Source organism: Talpa occidentalis, unplaced genomic scaffold, assembly GCF_014898055.3.
Source record: "Talpa occidentalis isolate TD23 unplaced genomic scaffold, MPIMG_talOcc4v2.1, whole genome shotgun sequence".
Lineage (NCBI taxonomy): Eukaryota > Metazoa > Chordata > Mammalia > Eulipotyphla > Talpidae > Talpa > Talpa occidentalis.
The window spans coordinates 11,326,294-11,345,143 of record NW_026555331.1 but is presented as its reverse complement, the minus strand read 5'-3'; the positions used below and the strand labels follow the sequence as shown (position 1 = coordinate 11,345,143).

Below are 18,850 nucleotides of genomic sequence, written 5' to 3'. Positions count from 1 at the left end.
TGGCACCGAGGATTAGCCCGCATCTGTTTTATAGACTGAGACTGGGAGGTGGCTGGCTGGTTCCCTTTGGGAAGATCAGGGACTAGGGGGCATCTGGGATTGGATGGGTCTTGGAGGGCTGCCCTAATCTGTGCTCTTCTCTTTCTCCTGTAGACTCAGGGCTCCCCTGCCCTGGCCTTTCTCTGTTCCTCCTGTAGTTGCTTATGGTGCTTCTTTCACCACCTCCAGGCAGCCTTCCTGACTGCCCTAGGCTGACCCCAGCACCACCCTCTGTGGTCTCGTGTGGACCTCCTGTGTGGTCCATCCCTCGTGGCTAGCACTGTGGAATCACAGTGCCCACCCCCACTCCTCTCTGTCCCTCAGTAGCTGTGCCCGCAGCTGTCTGCTCTCCCCTTCAACTGGGGGCTCCCTGCAGGCAGCAGTGCGGTTCCCCATCTCCAGGCCCGGGAGCCTTTCTCAGTGTCCCGATCTAATAAGACTTAGTCAATGTTTAGTGAGTGAATGAGAGCTTTTATTTGCATGGCGGTTGTTATTGGAAAGCTTTCAGTTCCTGCACCTCTCACCCCTTCCTGCCTTCTGGGAGGAAAACGTGGCAGATCAGTTCCCAGAAGTACGAACCCAGAGGGAGTTGGTGCCCTGAGATCATTTTATTTGTCTGTTCAGGAGGTGGCTCCGGCTTTGCAGCAGCACTTGCAGTATTAGACCAAATCTGTGACCCCCCACTCGGATTCCTAGGTGCCTTGAACAAGCGGTCACTTGACAAATGTACGCCATGTGCCTCTCCGAGCCGAACCCCATTCCAGGCACTTGGGACCCCTCAGGGTGGGGAAGAAGCCGATCTCGCTGAAGTCCGGTTGGGCGGGAGGCAGAGGGAGCCCCCCGGGGGCGTTGGGCCGGGTGCCTGGGGGCCCAGCCCCAGGCTGGTCTGTTCTCTCTGACTCTCCCTTTGCCACTTAGGTGAGCGAGCAGTTAGGTTAAAAATATCTTCAGAGCCTTTTTCCAGTTCTAGAATTATTAACTCTTCTGGTAACTCTTGTCTCACATGACCCGTGGGGAATGGACATGTCCCTGCCGCAGGGACCTCCCAGCCCATGGAGGCGAAAGCCCAGCCAGAGGCCTGCGCAGCAGGCATAAGCAGGAGTTGGGGGATGAGCCTGCTGGTGAGCTCAGTGGCCTGGGTTTGGTGGGATAAGCGCAAGCCTACGGGACGGCCAGAGGGGCTGACGGAAGGACAGGGAGACAGGTGCCCTCTGCTTGGTCCCAAGGGAACAGCACCTGCCAGGAACCTTCTCCTTCTTCTTGCCCTCCCAGACTTGGGGTTATTTGTCCCCCAGGGTTGACCTGCTCCTCAGTATCAGCGGGAGGCCGGTGGTCCTCAGTCCTTCCACGGAGAGATGCTTACTGGTTTCTCTGCACCGTGCCTGCTGTCGGCTTGCAGGGCACAGCAGCTGTCGACCCAAGCTGTCATGGGATCGGAAGTGATGACAGCAGTGCCCTCGGCCGGGGCCCCCCGTCCAGAGTGGGCACCCAGCTTCCGTCCCACACGGGCGTTCTCTGAAGATGCCGGAGGGCACTGAACCTGGACACTGACTTAGGTGGAAGCTGGAGCAATTTTGGGAGGTTGTGATAAAGGGGGTGCAGTGAGTTGAGATGTGTTCCCCCCAAATACATGTGCAAGTCTAATCCCTGTATCTGTGACTATGACCCTATTTAGAATAGGGTCTTTGCTGAAGCCATCAACTTAAGATGAGATCATGTTGGAGGGGGGTGGGCTGGTGTTTTGTGAAAGGAAGGAGACACAGAGCTAGAGATGGGTGAGGACCAAGTGCAGATGGAGGCTGAGACGGGGCCCCCGAATCTACAAGCCGAGGAGCACTCATGGCCACCAGCAGCTGGGAGACAGGCTGAGATTCTTCTCTAGAACCTTCTGAGAGAGCATGGTGCCGCTGCAACCTTCATTTTCAATTTCCAGCCTCCAGTAGTTTGTTCGGGCAGCCCCAGGAGACCGACACAGAAGGGGCTCTTCCCCTGTCCCGAGGCAGGGGCTTCCTCAGGCTGCAGGCAGAGCCTGTGTGCTCATAACACTGGCCTCCGCTGATAAGGCTTGGCATTCTCTCCTTCCTCCATCTCTACTGGCATGTGTGTCGTGGACATGGCATCCCACCTGGGAGCCTGTTCTGTGTCCAAGTCATCCAATTCCAACCCTAGTTTGCTTCAACCAGGTAGAAACCACCCTTCTGGCCGACCCTCCTCCCGTCTCCACCTGCAGCCTCCTCAGAAAGACCTGAAACCCACCCCTCCCTCTCTGACCCCACCCTCCCCTTCCTGGTACTTTCTGGGGCCGCTGCTGGGCTCCCCTGATGCCCGGCTGCCCCCTGAGCCAGGCCTGGCCTCACAGCTCATGCTGCGCTCGGCCTGGTGTGTGGTCGCGTCATTGCTGGCGATTGTCTCCGGTCAGATAGTTTCTCACTCGCTCCAGAGCTGTTCTGGGAGGGGGAGAAAGGGGTCACCCACTCTCACAGCACCTGGGAGAGCAGCCCACTTTCACACCCAGGTCTTCCCCACCCCCTTGTCTGCTCCCTGAAGCTCGGGGCTCCTCTGTCCCCACCTGGCACCAGCCCCTGCGGGAGGTGGCCCAGGAGGGTTTGCACGAGCTAGACCAGGACTAAGTGAGGCTTGAGGGTGCTGAGGTCTTTTCCTGCTGAGCAACTCCGGCCCCCACCCAGGGCAGAACGGAGCAGGAGCCGGTGATAGCGCGTGACTGCGGGAGCAGCCCCGGAACCAGGGCTCTCGGTCGCTGCGGCCCACGAGGCTTCGAGATCCACATCTGCCCCGTGACTCTGGGCAAAGTAGCTGACTTGGCTGTGCCCCACTTTCCTCGTCTGTCAAATGGGGATGAGAATAGCCCCCAGTGTGAGGGTTCCGGAGTTAGGGCTCCGAAGGTGCATGGAAGACTCTTGGCCATTGTCAGCGTGCCAGGAAGGGGGCTCTTGTTCACGACACACAGAAAGCTTTGTTTGAAGGTACTTCAGAAATGAGCAGGCAGGACAGGGTCCTGGCCTTGGCACGGGACTCCCTTGCAACAAACATGAGGCTTTGGGACAGGCGAGAGTATGGACGATACAGTTGAAGACAGTGCCTCATCTGTGCAGGCCACTTGGACGAGCCAGGCAGAGAGACAGGCGGCCTGTTCTGGGGGAGTCTGCGGATTCCTCCTCGGCTATTACTGTGCCCTGGATAGACAGCAGCTCCCCAGCCACCCCGAGGGAAGTTTATGTCTGTTTCACAGATGAGGGTGTGCAGGTGCTCAGGCTGAGGGGGGCTGTCCCTCCGCTCGTCACATCTGCATGCTGAGAAGGGTAACCTGCCAGTGCTGGCCACCTCTCTTCCGTTCCCCTGCAGACCAGGTCACGGCCGCTGGCCAGGGAGTAGAGGGGCCCCTTGCCATTTGGCAGTCACTCGTAGAAGCGCTTGATGTCTCCAAAAGGCATTTGAAGTTGGCCTAAGTAAATGAGGGAGACCCCCCCCCCCAAACTCTCAGGCTTGGGGCACAGTCACTGGCTGCTCTTGCGCGAGTGGCATCAGCTGTAATAAATCACCAGCCCTGAGTGTCTGACGTGACTGTGCTGGAGGGATGGTGACTATGCTTTTCGAAGGAGCCCAGAGTTGCGAGTATCAGCCGGGCTGAGGGCCTGTCATCGGCACGTGTGCCCTGCCCTCCCTTGTCACACACACACACGAAGTCAAACTAGTCCCTTGGGGGGAAGTGAGAGTAGTGGAGGGGTCTACCCTCCTGAGAGCACCTGCGCTGCGACATGCTCTGCGAGTGTGCGTCTCTCTTACTACTCATCACTCGCCCAGAGAAGGTTCTGGAATAGCCCCTATTTCCTGGATGCCGCCTCTGATGTCACAAGCTGAGATGACATGCCTGGAGGTGCAGGGCTGGACCAGCTGGAGCTGACCCATGCTTAGGGTGGACAGCTGCTCATAGGGACCCAGGCAGAATCATCCCACCCCATAGGAAACAGGCCTCACATTTGACCTCATGTTTCACATGTAGTGAGGCTCCTGGGCCCCTTGTCGAGAGCCTTAGTTTAGGGGATTTAGTATTTAAATGAGAGCTAGGTCTTTTGATGAGTTTGGTTTCAGGAGGCTGGCATTAATGTTCTCATCCTGCTTGGGCGCCGTGGGTGTGGCAGGAGGGGAAGGCTGAAGCCCACAAAGCTGAGACGATCAGATACTGCCCCGATGTACTTCGGGGCCTGGACGGCTGGTATCGCCGCCATGTGACCCCACTGCTTCCGTCGCTTTCCATGCACTGATTAGAGATCACGTTTCTGTGACCGGACCTTCAGATGTCTCTGGGATTTGACCATTGCTTAGCCCCTGGGGTCTGCTTTTGCTCCTGTGAGTTCTATCTACTTCTTTTCCATATATTAAAAAAAAAAAATCATCATTTATTGTCATTTATTGCACGAACAGCTTTGCAACTCAGAATGGAAGGGGACGAGAAAATGAAATCAATAACCGACCCCCCTGACCGATTGTGTTTTCCCCAAGTGACCATGTCCAGGTGGTGGATAGGTCTGTTCATACGTGAACTTCCGACTCTCCATAGGCATAAGTGAAAGGAGTCGCTTGTAATTTGTCATAACATCATATCATACGCATTTCCCCGTTTTGTTAAAACACTTTATACTCACGATCATGTTTAATGAGCATGAAATGGTGCATCAAGTTGATAAATCCTATTCTGAAGCCTGTACTCTGTTGTTGAGAATCAAGGTTCCTGGTAGGTTGCGGAAATGCCTACAGGGGCGATGACCATCCTCATGCATATGGCTCTTCTCTTCTTGGAAAATCCTCTGGACAGATTCTCAGCAGGAGAATTATTGAGTCAAAAGGCACCGTTTTATGACTCTTGACCCACATTGGCAAATGACTTTCAAATCAGCTTGTTTAAGCTGCCACCGTCAACATGGGGACATGCCAGTTTCACCAGCACCTCATCAACACCAGGTATTATTAGCTTAAAAAAATTATAATTTGATAGATGCAAAATGGTCTCTTGTTAAATTTCTACTTTTTTAATCCTTAATGAGGCCAACTTTTTTTTTTTTTTCATCTGCTTGTTTACCAACTCTCTTTGGGAATGCTGATTTTGGCTGCTTTTCTAGCCAAGTTTGTTACTTTCCATGTGGACGCCTTCAAGTTCAGCCAGTTGCAAGGCAGCCTTTACTTAAAATGAGTGAGCTTCAAAATTGAGTCTTTGTGGGAAATGCTGATTAGCACATGGGTTCCTGAGCTGGATGCCTGGGAGCTGGACGTTCCTCCCTCCCAGGGACAAGTCCTGTGTGAAACCTGAACTGGCCCTTGTCGTTTTCATGGCCTCAGACTTACTACTTGTCCCTCTAGGTCTGTCTTATGAACAAGGCTGGATTTTTCTTCAGAAACTTTAAGACACAACTCTTTTCAACTACTTTTGGGCTTCCTAGCTCAAGAAAAGAAAGAAAGAACAAGAAAAAGAAAGTCCTCGTGTGTTCCTGTTAAATCTCCTCTATGTGAAAGTGCTGTCTGCGTTTCTAGATAGCTTTCTCTGATTTTTCTTGCTGCTTCACCTCATCTACATCCTGTGGGCTTGGGAGACTCACTCTGTCTACCTTTCTGTCTGTCTAGGGCCTGGAGTTCACTCTACTGTCTCTCCAGCTGGAACCTTCCTCCCCAGGAAAGCTGGATGTGGTTGGGAGAAGCCAGGATGCATGATGAAGAGCCTTGTGGTCCCCAAGGAAGTGTGAAGCTTACAGCTTCAGAGTTGTAGAAAAGCCTGCCTTCAACTCGGGGAATATTTGGATGGGAATTGGAACTTCAGTTTAGAATTCTAGAGCTGAGAGACACCTCGGTTTCTCTCTTCCAGTCCCTTTTTATAGTGTGTCTGATAGCAACATCGCTGTTGCTTGCACCCCTCCCTAGCTGGGACGTACGTCTTCCTTGTTGAATGAAATTGTCCTCATACAGATTTAACACCCTTAAAAACCAAAAAGGGTTTTTATCTGAAATGTGTGGAGACAGGCAAGATGGACTCTAGAAAGGGCAGGCTAGCCCTAAACTCAGGATTCTGCACATTGTGCACTCAGGGTTGGCTGTGCCATTTCACCCACCTGTCACCTGAGGACCGCATGACTGTCTTCGATAAGGTGGACAGCCCACCAGTGCCCAGAACAGAGGGGGCTGGAGACGAGGGACTCTAGGGTGTGCTTCTGAGGACTCAACATGAGGTTTTCCTGCCTTGGGTTGACTATTGACCATGACCACTTGAGAGCCTTTTTACGTTGAAAAATCATCTTTTATCTTCTCTATCTGGGGGTAGACAACTGCTTGAGGGGGCCTGCATCGCATGGAGTGAGAGCCACGCCCTGCTCTGTGCAGCACCTGTCAGAATACCTGCCCCTGTGACTTCAGTTCCGTACCTCTCTCTCGAGGTCCCCTTCATGCCCTACGGGTCCCTTGTCCTGCTTCACCCTAACTTGGTACATGATCTGGAGAGATCATCCTTCATGTGATCTCACGCTCTTTGCCTGGGGATGTCTTCACCACTTGGTGTCCTCTTGCTATTTGAAGCAGGTTTTCTGGAGGACTTGGGGCCTGCCATATGAGCTGCCCCCATGCCCACAGGCCCACAGTGTGGGAGTCTTGTACCCTTGAGCTTTAGACCTTTGAGTACGTATCCAGAGACCTTGGATTGACTGCCTGTGTGTGAGATCCAGGTTCCCAGCTGCACTTTCCTTCCTTTCCCCGCCCCTCTGACCTGCTGGGTGAGTTCAGATGAGCCCCTCCTTTTTGGAGCCTTCTCTTTTCTCCCTTTAGTAGAATAAGAGGATGAACGATTGAAGCTCTTGTGCTCTCTTAAAGCCCTTGAGCCCTTTGGCACAAGTGAAATCCGTGCAGGCCTTACCCAGACCACTGCCCAAGGACAGCTGTTCAGGTTAAAGTGGGCTTGTGGCCCCCTGCTATCCCTGCACCAGCTCCTTGAGCCCCCTGGAGGACTTCACAGGGACTCTTGAGCCCTGAGGGATTTGTGGAGTGCAGCTGGAGAGGGTGGTCCCAGATGCCTCTTACGCAGGCCTGCACCCATGGTGTACACTACTGAGCACTAACCTGGGTAAGGCGCTTTACACAGGGGACGTACAGCTCCTGCAGGCATTCTGGTAGGTTCTATCACAGTGTCTCAGCTCGGGAAGGTGGGTGCTACCTAACCCGAGTCACACAGGAAGGAAGTGGTGGAGCCCCCAGGTTTTCGCTCGGCGGAAAAGACTTTTTGCCTAACGCTGAATTCTCCCTCCACCCCAAACACAGAGACTTTCCTGATCGCTGAGTCTCCCATCCCTGCGACTTGTGATCTTCCACCGGACACCCAGCATCCTACCGGCCCTGGAGGTCACTTTGAGCTGTCAGCCTGCCCTCCACCTCCGAGAGCCCCAGCATTTAGCCTCTTGGCGGCTCCTGGCTCAGAGAGTGTAGTAATAGGCCAAAGGCATGTGTGTTTTCTAGAATACACGGTACTACTTAACAAGCAGCCTCTGTGACGTAACTGGTTTCGTAATTTTCCTGAGTAAACCTCCCTTTTCCATAGTCCTCATCATGCCTGTTTGCACAAACACCAGCCTTTCGCTCTGCACACCTGTCTGCTGCTTCAGGCATCCCTCACAAAAATGAGGACCTCCTGGATCAGGCTGGTACCTGGGTAAGGCGGGTGGCCTGTCTGTGTATTTCTTAGGAACACTGGGCCTGGGTTTCTCCAGTGCTGATTTTGCCTCTGAAGCTGCCTTCTCAGAATGGAGGCGCTGGGCACCCCTCAATACCTATCCCTTCAGGAGCACAGGAGATAAGAGTGCAAGCAAGTTCCCACAACTTCAGGGCGCGGTCATTTAAAAAAATAAATTTTATGTATTTTTTACATCATTTTTAAGAAGCTGTGCCTCGCTTCTGAAGCTCAGCTACCAGCCATCTCCTAGCGCCCCACTCCCTGGCCTCGGCGGCTTCCTGTTATTGTGGGATTAAGTCTCCAAATTGCAGCGCTGTGTCCAATGCCCTCCATCGTCAGCTGCCTGCCCTGGGAACTGGGACACTCCACCTCGTTCATAGTGGTGGACAGCTCAGAACAGGAGGCTGTCCGCCTCACAGGAGGCCCTCACGAGGGTAGCTTGCCCCGTGTCTGACGAGCAGTCAGGGCTCAGTGTGCCTATACTGATGTCTGCTGCTCTGGCTTCACATGCCTTCCTCTGCCTCTCATTTCTCTCCAGTGACTGATCACTGGCCACTTCCTCTGGGAAGTCCTCCATGAGTGCCTCAGTTGTCATCTTCCTCATTAACATTTCTTAAAAGCTGTGGTGATAAACACTTTACGGGAACCCTAAAATTTAATCTGTACTTAAGCATCATTTTTCATTTGTTGTCTAGCTGCTTCAGACATTTTGTTTCACCAAAACATGTCTGTCCTTTCATCCATTTATCCATCCAGGCATCATCTAATCATTCTACACGAGTTTTATCAAGTTCCTTTCTTGCGCTGGGTGCTGGCAGAAGAGATGAAAGGACGTGAATCTCCCCTCAGTGACCTGGGATGTGTCCCTGCATTAAACGGACTGCCTGTGCGTGCTGCCCCACAGCCCTGTTCCCTGGTCACTACCTGGAGCTCAGGCTTTGGCGCCTGTAGCCTTGGGCACTTGAAGAAGGCAGTTCCCCCCTGGAAAGGTCTGTTTGCCTCGCCCTGCTGGCACAGGGGCTGCCCTTCAGTGGCCAGAACCTTCCCAGTGCAGGTTGGCTTCCCGGGGAAGCAGGTGCTGAGCTGTGGAAGAGGCGGGGGGATGTTTATTATGGGGTGCCTTTGGGATCAGCTGACGAAGGAAACCAGCATGGGCCGGAGGGAGAAGTCAGGCTGTGATAATGTCCTAACAGAAGCCTCAGTTCACTCTACGGGAGCCCTGGAGTAGAACTGCACTTGAGGATTGTCCAGGGCGGACATGAGGCTTCTGGCCTTTGGAGGTGGACTCTCCCAGGACGATCGTGACCTTGAGCAGCTACTGTCGTCAGTCAAGGCTGTGTCCAGGGGGCCGACAGCTGAAGGCCGTCTTCTGCCAGCACTTTCTCTGCATGGGTAAACATCTGTTTTGGTCACATTTTGTCCGCAGTATCTACCACCCAGCCAGCACCCTGTGTTTTGGACTGTGGGGTTATCTGTGCTTTATGGAAGCGGCATGATTCATTTCTTCCTTCAGCAACTATTTATTGTTTCATAGTTCAGAAATGAAGTTTTGAGTTCATTTGTCATGCCAGACACCAATGCTTCTCTATTTTTTTTTTCTTTTGACTTTCAGAACATTGAAGACATACAAAAAACCAAAAAAACAGATAGGATCTCACCCAGTTTCAACAATTACCAACTCCTGCTAAGATTTTGTTTTTAGCTTAGCCTCACTGTCTTCCTCTGCTGTATTATTTAAAGCAAAAACTAGATGTAATACAGTTTCATCCATTACTATTTCCTCCACTGGTGACCAAGTAGTATTTAAAAATCATGATGAAAGTGTAGATTTAAATATATTTGCTGTCTACTAGTCCTTTACAGTAAGTATCCCCACATTTAAGTTTTCTGTCACTACGTCAGGAGCCTCTCTTTGGGTTGGTTTCTGAGCTTTTTGTGTCAGTAGGCCCCCCTTTTTTTTCACATTCTTTGATAAGTAACTTCCTTGTTATCTGTGCTCACAGGATGTCCAGACTCATCTGGTGCATCTGCTCTGGGCTCATCATTCCTCCAAGTATCACGGTTCTTAATGGGGTTCATAGCCAAGGGGGTTGGGGTGGTTCGCCATTGGCTTCCTGGAAGAGGTGACCTGGGTTCTGGGGGTGTGGCTTCCTGGTCGGTGGCCTGGGGTGGGGCCTTGTGTTTCCCTGCTCCTGAGACGGTGGAGTGGAATTGTCCACGGGTCGTTTTCTCAGGGAGGGGAATCTCCGTCCAGCCCACCTGCTGCTGCACCTGTCCATCAGGGAAATTCCCTGCTCAGCTTGTGCTCACCTACGATTGAACTGGCAGCAGCTGGAACTTCCCCAGGGGTCCCTCTGGCCCAGCGGCTTTGCATCATTTGAGTAACAGCAGAGTGGAGGGACCACTCTACGCTTAATGGAAATATGTTTTTTCTCCTCTGTGAGTCACCAAAAACTACAGCGTTTTAGCAACCCCTTGATCTGGCTTTTTTTCAATATGTAAATGAATGTCATTACAGTTCAGGAAGTACAGCCTCTGAGCAGGGAGGATGCGATGGAATCAGTGAATTTTAGATCTGAAAGACAGAAAGATTGCTGGTCCAGCCCCTCCTTTGCAGGAAGTCTCAGTGGGGAGGGGACTTGTGAGGTCACCCAGCGAGCGGCCTTGGGCTTGGAGCGAGAGGGAGCTGCTTGACTCTGCAGAGCAGTTGCCGCAATAGTCTCCCTGTTTTGCCCACCCCACTCGGCAACCCCCAGCCCACCCTTGGGGGCTCCAGAAAAGTGCCTGTTGGGTGGGGGTTGTTTTCATCTGCACAGTCACCTGTGAGCTGTGACAGGCTCTTACCGAAAGCAGTAGCTTTGATGTTCTAGTGAAAAGACCCACATGCACCGGCAGGAAGGGAGGTTTTGGGGTTAGGGAAATGAAAACTATTTCGCTTTGGGGTTAATCTAATAACACCCTGGGGTGGAAGGATGTGTGTGAGGGAAAGTTGAGTGTCAGTGTAGGTACAAAAAGGAAAGTTTGAGGTAGAAGGCCAGGAGGTGAAATGCTTCCACGCTTCAGGGAAAACCACCGGTGAGGAGAATCCCCCAGAAGCCTCCTTCCCCCAGCTGCCACTGCACCCTCTGTTTTGATGGGAGAATTTACACAGCCCTTGACAGTTTGCAAAGCATTTTCATGTGTGTTACCTCCTTCAGTTCATGAACGAGAGGGCCTGCTGGCCCATGAGGGCTGCTTTTAGGGGGAGCTTGCTGGGCACCGGAAGCCCAGGAAAGACCTACTCCAGACCCCCTTTTCATGGGCCCTGGGTGGCTCCTCACTCTGCCTCCTGGAAGGGGAGGGAGGAGGCCAGGAGCTAGAACTAGGCTCCCCCAGAGAGCTGGGGCACCTTCCCTGCCACTTGGTGCCTGCGCTGCTTGCGCTATAACCTGGACAGGTCAGTGGCCCCCCGCTCCTGGGTTGCTGGGGTGCAGTGCCGGTTCCCAGCACAAACTGGAGCCTGACTCAGGGCGGTGGCGTGAGGATGACTTTAGCTGACTTGTAGCTTCCCCACTCTAGAGGCTGGTCTCTGCTGAATCATGACCCCCTCGACTGAAAGCAGCGAGAGAGCCGCTGTGGGTCGAATCCTTCCAGCCACCCAGCTGGGAGGGTGGAGGATGCAGCAAGGCTAGCTGACCTCGGGAGTCACCGTGCCCCAGGTTCCACTGGGCTCAGACAGCTCGGGCTTCCCCCACAGGCCCCACTCCTTCTGCGGGGGCGCCGGGTTCCCAAGGCCACTGTGTGGCCAGTCTCCTTGGTCCTTGGCTTTTCTTTTTTTTTTTAAATAAGTTTTTTTTTTTTTAAAGATTGATTTATTTATACAAGTACTGGGTGCAGTCAGAAGCGTGGGAGGGTGAGAGAATTCACCAGAGCCAGAGTAGGGAACAGAACAGGCAGACTGACGAAATACACTGCTGAGGGGAGCAGCGGGCGCAGCAGGAGAGGTCTGTCATGCCATGTGGGACCTTCTCTGGGGGCTGGGGATCGAACTGGTGCTGCGGAGGCTGCAAGCAGCCTCGCAGCCCAGTGCTCAAATGCTGTGCCACCAGGGGAGGCCCTGTCCTTGGCTTTTCTCAGTGGCCGTGGGGGCTGCCAGACTTGGGGCACTGAGGGGTTGAGCAGCCTAGTTCTAGCTCCTGGCCTCCTCCCTCCCCTTCCAGGAGGCAGAGTGAGGAGCCACCTGGGGCCCATGGAAAGGGGGTCTGGAGTAGGTTTTTCTGGGCTTCTGGTGCCCAGCAACAGAAGGCAGACAGCTTCTTTCTTCCTCTTTTGGGTTGAAAACTAAAAGCACACAACAGTTGTGAATGGCTAAGTCATTCACCAGACCAAACCCGATAAAAGGGTTCGCAGTGAAGACCCCTCCCAGCCTGCTCCCCAGGCCCTCTTTTGATGTCTTCCCCCGACTTTGTGCAGCGTTGAGCTGCTTGGAAAGGAAGACGTACGTCCGTGAGGCACCTTCTAATGTGTGTTGAGAGGCGGCTGTGGACAGTGCAGCCTGGGTCAGCAAGGCTGGGCTCTGTGCCCTTGGGTCCCCGCAGCGGGATCTCAGCATTACCAGGCTGGGCCTGGGGATGGGGCAGGCTGGGATGGGCGCCTGCCTCTCCTCTGGTCCTGAATGCACCCGCCCTTCTGCCATGGAGCTCCCAGGGAGGCGGTAGCCTGGACCCGCATCCCAGCTCACCCATGTGCCTGCTTCAGACCCGGGCCAGAGCCTCCCTGAAGCCTAGTTTCCGCCGGGATGGAACAGGGCTCACAACAGAGTGTGCCTTGTGGGGCCTTGGAAAGATCTGATGGACAGCACTCTCTGGGAGGCCCCTGGGCTGCAGTTCCCTTCTGCCCCCTCCGCTGTGAGGTGCCCTTCCTGGCCCCAGACCCAGCTCTGGGGGGATGTCATACCCAACCATCCATATTTCTTTTTCTTGGTGGCAGGGGGTGGTAGTTCAAATTAAATTTCAGTTTTATCCCTTGTAGTTATCGGCTCCATAAATCTTAGCGCTTGTACATGCAGAGTGACGGGGCTGTGTGAGAACGGCCTGTGTGGATGCCTGACGCTCGGCCTGGGCGCCTGTGTGTGAGCTGCTCCTCAGTTTTTGGCCATCTCTTATCTAACTATGAGTTTGGACTGGCGGGAAAAATTATAGGGTGATTTAAAGCGTAGATTTACATGGAGATTCACCAGTTAACTCGGAATCCACCCCTCCCCCCCCCAACCACACACATATACATATACACACACATGCATGCACGCACACACGCACACACACATGCATGCACACACTATTGGGTAGTGAATTCCAGACTGCCCTTTTATCCCTAATATCCAGTGTGTTTCTAAGAACAGGGCGTTCTCTTAGGTAACCACCGTGCAGCCATCAGGTTGGGGAGCTGAGCATTGCTCCAGTCGTGTTTTCTAATCCACGGACCAAACCTTCTCTCATCAGCTATCCAGTCAGGCCCCTGTAGACCGTCCTGCCCTGTGTCCAGACACCACTGCACTTAGTGGCTGTGGCTCCTTGGCCTTCCTCTGTCCAGGAACAGTTCTTTGGCTGCTCTTAACCTTGATGTTTGTGGAGTCCAGACTGGTTGTGTTGTAGAATGGCCCTCAATTTGGGGTGGGGCACGTGCTTTCTGAGAGCTCATGGCACGTGCTTTCTGACTGTCTCTGTGACCCTTCCTGCCCCAGGTGGCTGGGGGTCACATCCACGTTTTGTGGATGAGAAAATGGAGGCCTATGGACCATCAAGTGACCAGCGTGTGGTTGCTTCCCAGAAAGTGGCAGAGCTGGGGTTCAAATCCAGGAATGTCTCATCTGCCTGCCAGGCAGGGGGAATAACTAACTCATCAGTGAGGCTCTGAATTCAGCAAAGATCATCTGCTTACTCTGAGCCAGCCGTGGCCCTACGCATCCTGTGCACACTGCCATGTGTCCCCACTCCAGTCTGAGAAGGTGGCTGCCCTGCCAGCTCGTGGTCAGAGAGGTCAAGTAGACTGTGGGGGGCAGCTCTGCCTGCAGCCTGTGTTCAGAGCGTGTCCATGAGGCCTGGACATCCCGGTCTGCTGGATCTCACACGATCCTGGAACCAGACTGGAGGCTCTTGCTGCCTCTGCTGACCTTCCAGGAGAGGCACAGGAGCCTTTGCATCCCTTTCCAGGGCCGTCTCCGGGGGGACCAAGACCTCGCCAGGCGTGGTCTGCTCTGTGTCTGTGCAGGACGGTGTTGTGATAAGTTCCAGGTCAGGAGTCCCCAGCAGTCTCTCATTTCATGGCCGGCTCGCTCTCACTCACCAGAGCAGCCCGGGCCGGCCCCTGGCTGCGGGTGGCAGGTCCTGGCTGCCGTCAGCACGCCCAGTTGCTCCCATTGCCCTGGCAACATCCAGGTGGCATTCAAAGCTGGCCGCCCCGGGATGAGGTGGCCTTGCTTGCAGCCGAGTTGGCGATGAATTATTCAAAGCTGTGCGTGTGTCACACTCCGGGCACCTCATCTTCGCTGGCTATAGGAGGATAATCCGACCCCATCTTCTGTGCTGTGGCGAGCAGCAGACACCCTAAGATTGGGACGTGCTGGATTCTGCTGGCAGAGTGAAGGAGGCTGCAGAGCACAGGGGCCCAGGTGCCTGTGCCTGGCTCCCCAGCTGCCTCCTATCCTGGGGACCTGGAGCGCCCGGGCCCCTCATCCATCAGGGTGTGGTCATTGTCGTCCTGCATGGCGTCAGGGAGCGCTGCAGTGTCCTCAGCCGGCCGCAGCCCCGGCTCAGGAGGGCGTCTCCATCCATCACAGAGACCCTGATGTCCCGACTATGGGACAGTGTGTCAGGCAGCAGCCTGGAGAGCAGCAGCCACCCCACACCCCCAGCCTACTTCACATCGGGGCTGCATCTGCACCCCACTCCTGCAGGGGTGCCGGGTTCCCAAGGCAGGAAGGCTGAGCCCCCCGGCCACTGTGTGGGCCAGTCTCTGTGGTCCTTGGCTTTTCTCCATGGGCGTGGGGACTGCCAGGCTTGGGGCACTGAGGGGCTGAGCAGCCTGCCACTCTGACCACCCAGGACCCCTGAAACCCTGCCCTGCCAGCAAGCAAGCCTCCTGCGGGGCCAACTCCTGGGAGAAATTAGACATTTTAGTTCCTTCATTTCCACTGAACATTGCTCCGTGTGTGCGCTTTCAAACATTAATTAAAAACATTAATCAATCTGGCTTCCTTGGAAAGAGGCTCTTTCTCTGTAGGAGCTTATGTTCGGGGTTCTTAGCCCTCCCCAGCATCACCCCAGGAGGAGGGGCAGCGAGCCTGTAGCCTGTGCGCCGCCAGGCACTGTGGCCTGGTGTCAGCAGCCCCCCCAGCCTCTCTGACCTTTAGTTTCCACATTTATGAAATGGGGGTGATGGTTGTACCTATGACCTGACCTCCTGGGTCGTTGTAGGGGGCGCAGTGAGGCCCTGGAAGTATGTCCCTTCCAAAGTGTCACCGACGATGTTTTGAAGGATGATCACCTTTCTCGGAGACCTCCGGTTCCTGGACCCCCTCTTGTATGTGCTGTCTCCTTTCATCCGGGTGGGGTGTCTGGGGTGGGGTGCGGGCTCTAATCTAGCCCACTTCAGGTACTCTTTACTCTGTGTCTGTGTTCACTGAGCCCCAACTTCTTGATGATTTAGCTGCCAAGATGCTGGGTGTTTAGGAGGGTGGGAGGGAGGCCTGGAAGGAGAAGGATCACCCCCTGTAGATGTAATCTTGACCCTGGGTGCCACGCTGCCCCCTGAAGGAGAGGAGAAGGTCAATGCCTGAGCCCGTTGGGTTGAGCAGCCCACCCTGCTTTGGAGGGTGAGCAAGGCCCGGGCCCCTTTCCTCACACTGCCCATCCGCTTGGCCACCACCTGTAGCCACCTGGATTGCCAGATAGGGTAAGAACCTTGAGTGAGGCAATGCATGATCCCAATGATAAACCTTATATGAGGCTAATCTGAGGTGCCCTCCAGGGTGCAATTCACAGTCTGCCCTCTGCAGAGAGGATTAGGCATCCAGGGACAGGCAGTTCTCAGAGCGGGGTATTGGGTATATTCCCTTGCACCGACAGTTGCAGGAATCTGATGAGTGAAAACGCTTTAGTGGGAGGGGGCACACGCTCCATGGGGTGGGGGCTGCAGACGAACACCTGACGTCGGTTCTGAGCTGGCCGCTACGGCGCTTCTGGAACACGGAGCTGTCCAGCCGGACACGGGGGTGGGATGGCTCAGTGCGTCTGCACATCATGAGACCCAGTGCTTGGCGTGTGCTGGTTGCCCAGTGGAGTCTTCGCCTCCGACATTTCTGCTTAGCATTTATGGGCAGCGCGTGAACCATCTCATCGCCAGAGCCGTGGTGCTAATCTGTCTCCACCTTTTTATTGTTTATTTCTAGAATCCTGCGACTCCTGGGGTTTAGGTGGTTTTAATCAGAAAGAAAAAAAAAAACATCCATCTGATGCTGCAGAGGAACCTGAGAAACATCCTTCCCTGAATCAAAGCTGGGATGTCTGTAGAGAATTAAGGTAAGGGATCGTCTCCTCTTCAGCTCTGGGGGACCAGCAAGTCTTCTGGAATTGGTGACACTTGGGTTGTGGTTCTGGGCTTATCAGCCTGGTTTCCTGAGCTGCTCCTGGGGCTCGGGCGGCTTGACCTCAGGAATGTGGTGCCTCGGGGGCTCTCCCTCTGTCCTGCTCAAGGAAAGAGGCCACCATCGGCTGGGAGATAGCACTCGCCTTGCTCCTGGAAGCATGTAGGGGTGCCCAGCTGACTTGCTAAGATTTGTGGGGATGGCATGGAGCTTGGGAAGGGGCTATATGATTCAGGACTTTGGGGGGCTCCAGAATGTGATCTCGTTTGCCCTCCCCAGCCCAGACTGTGCCGCCCCTCCCCCTCTCCTTGCACGCATGGTGGCTGCCTGAGCTGTGGGATAAGAGGTTAAGGCCTAAGGCTCTTGCCAGCTTCCTGGGTTTTGCTCTGGTCTCACCTCGGGTAAGTCGCTTAGCTGCTTTGAGCCTCAGTTTCCTGCTTTGTAAAATAGGGTTGGTTGCAGCACCTGCCTCTGTCGTGGGCACTGAATGAGGTAGTGGACATGGTACTAAGCTTGCTTCCCAGCAGGAGGAGGAGGTGCATAAAGCAGAAGATGTTCTTGTCTAATTCGTTCATGCCACTGTTCCGTGTTCCTTGCATGTACCGGGCTGTCTGCAAGTCCCCCTCCTGCTTTCCCGCTGCCTTTCACCTGCGGGTGAGATCTGTGCTGGGAAGTGGCTCGTGAATCACCCGCGCCCTGAACAGAACTGGTAATGCCCTCCGGCTCCACAATTTAAGGCCTGACTCCTTTATTTTTTGTGTTTTCTTCCCCCTCCTGCCCCGCCTTGGTGCCCTTGTTTGAAGCAGAGCAGCCTCACACAGAGAGAATCAAAAGAACATTTTTAAAGACGTAGAACGAAGAGTGAGGCCAGTTGCAATTGTTTTAAACAAGATATTGACAAGAATAAATAACACAATGAAAAAACAAAACCTGTCCCCACCCCAGACTGGAAGACAGTGCAGGCATGGGGGTGGGTGAGGGCATGTGGACCGTGGGGCCCGGGGAAGCCAGGCTGGCACCAGGGCTGCTCTCCTGCGCCTGACGGTGTCCAAGGGTGTGAGTTTTGCTGGGCTCCCGTGGTTCCGGCAGTGCCGAGACCAGGAGATGGAGAGCGGAAGGTCGCGCCCTTCGGTCCAGGCTGGGGAGCCTGACACAGGGGGACCCCCACGTTCATCCACCGGGGAGGCTCCCTGGAGAACAGGTGTAGACACCTACCAGGAGCTCATCTGATGAGCAATTAGAAGCTCCTCCGGCTTGTGGGACTGCGCCCCACCCCCTCAGTGCTTCTCCTCCCCCCTGGATTTCACGGCATTATCCAGTTTCCCACTTCCCGTGTCAGGTCCCATTTGCCTGAGGACAGCTCACGGGTGTTCCTGGAAGTGGGTGCCCTTTCTGGCCCTCGAGCACCCAGCCAGTCTTGAGCTGTGTTTCGGGAGCCACATGCCTGAGCCAGGCTTCGGGGGCAGGTGTGCAGGAAGAGCCCTGCAGCCTCTTCTGTGATGCCTGCTCCTGGGGCACCTGCAGGACTGAGCCTGCTGTTCCCATGTCTGGGGAAGGGCAGATGGGACCCCAGACCCGGTAGGGAAGGGGCTGGAAGCGGGAAGAACCGTCTCTTGATGCCTTGGCTGCAAATATGGGCCACGTTGCTTGCCTTCTGTGAACGGAGGAGAGGCTGGGCAGGTCTGTCTGGGGTGAAGGGAGAGGAATTTCCCTAGAAGTCCGCCTCTGGGAGCAGGGAGAGGGAGCGTGGGTGGAGGCTGGGATTCTGAGACCCACGTCCAAGCAGGACAGGTCTGTGCTGGGGACTCAGGCCCCAGCATTTGTGCTGCTGCAAGCAGACCTCCCAGTCCTGGAGGCCTTGCTGTCCCGCTGGGAGCCTGTCTGCCTGCATCCCTGCAGCAGCCTGCTCGCCGGGGCCGCGTGCCAACAGGAGGGCAGCCCCATGACTCCCGTCCTGGAGCTGGGACCCTTGGCACCTTCCTGCCATGGCACAGGGCAGCTCTACCTCCTGCTCCCCTGGGTTCCTGGGCAAGTGCTTTACAGCTCTCCAGATTTCTTTGTCCACTGCAGAGTGGACAGGCCCCATGAGGGTGGTCACAGGAGTGTAGACCCAGGCCTGAAAAAGCGACCTACGTCAGTGTACATGAACTCGTGATTTGCTCCTCTCCCCCTCCCTGCTCTCCTGCTCTCCCGGTCATCTCAGCGTTATGTACTCTCACCCCAGGCCCTCCTTGGAAGAAGGAGGGTCACCTTCCTAACTCTGGGTCTGCTCTCCCGGCCCTGCCTCCTCCTGGGGGCATCTCTGGCCCCGATGGGCACCACCAATCTGGCGTCTCTGGCGAGAGGGCCTCGGGTGCCTCCTGCCCGCCTGTCTGTGCCCGAACTGGCCCTGGTCTGCAGCCACCAGGTGCCCACGTGAGGGTGGCTTCCCGTATTCACTGTCCCCAGCATCGGAAGAGCCCAAC

General features: G+C 54.9%; 1 long non-coding RNA gene across 7 annotated transcripts in view; it reads left to right on the top strand.

Moving 5' to 3' along the window:
- Positions 1-18,850, top strand: part of LOC119238026 (uncharacterized) — a 288,679-nt gene that overhangs the window by 143,669 nt on the left and 126,160 nt on the right. For all 7 annotated transcript variants that reach the window (XR_008550557.1, XR_008550556.1, XR_008550555.1 and 4 more), the window contains one exon: positions 16,191-16,320. This is a non-coding gene — a long non-coding RNA (uncharacterized LOC119238026). The remainder of the gene's footprint in view (positions 1-16,190; positions 16,321-18,850) is intronic.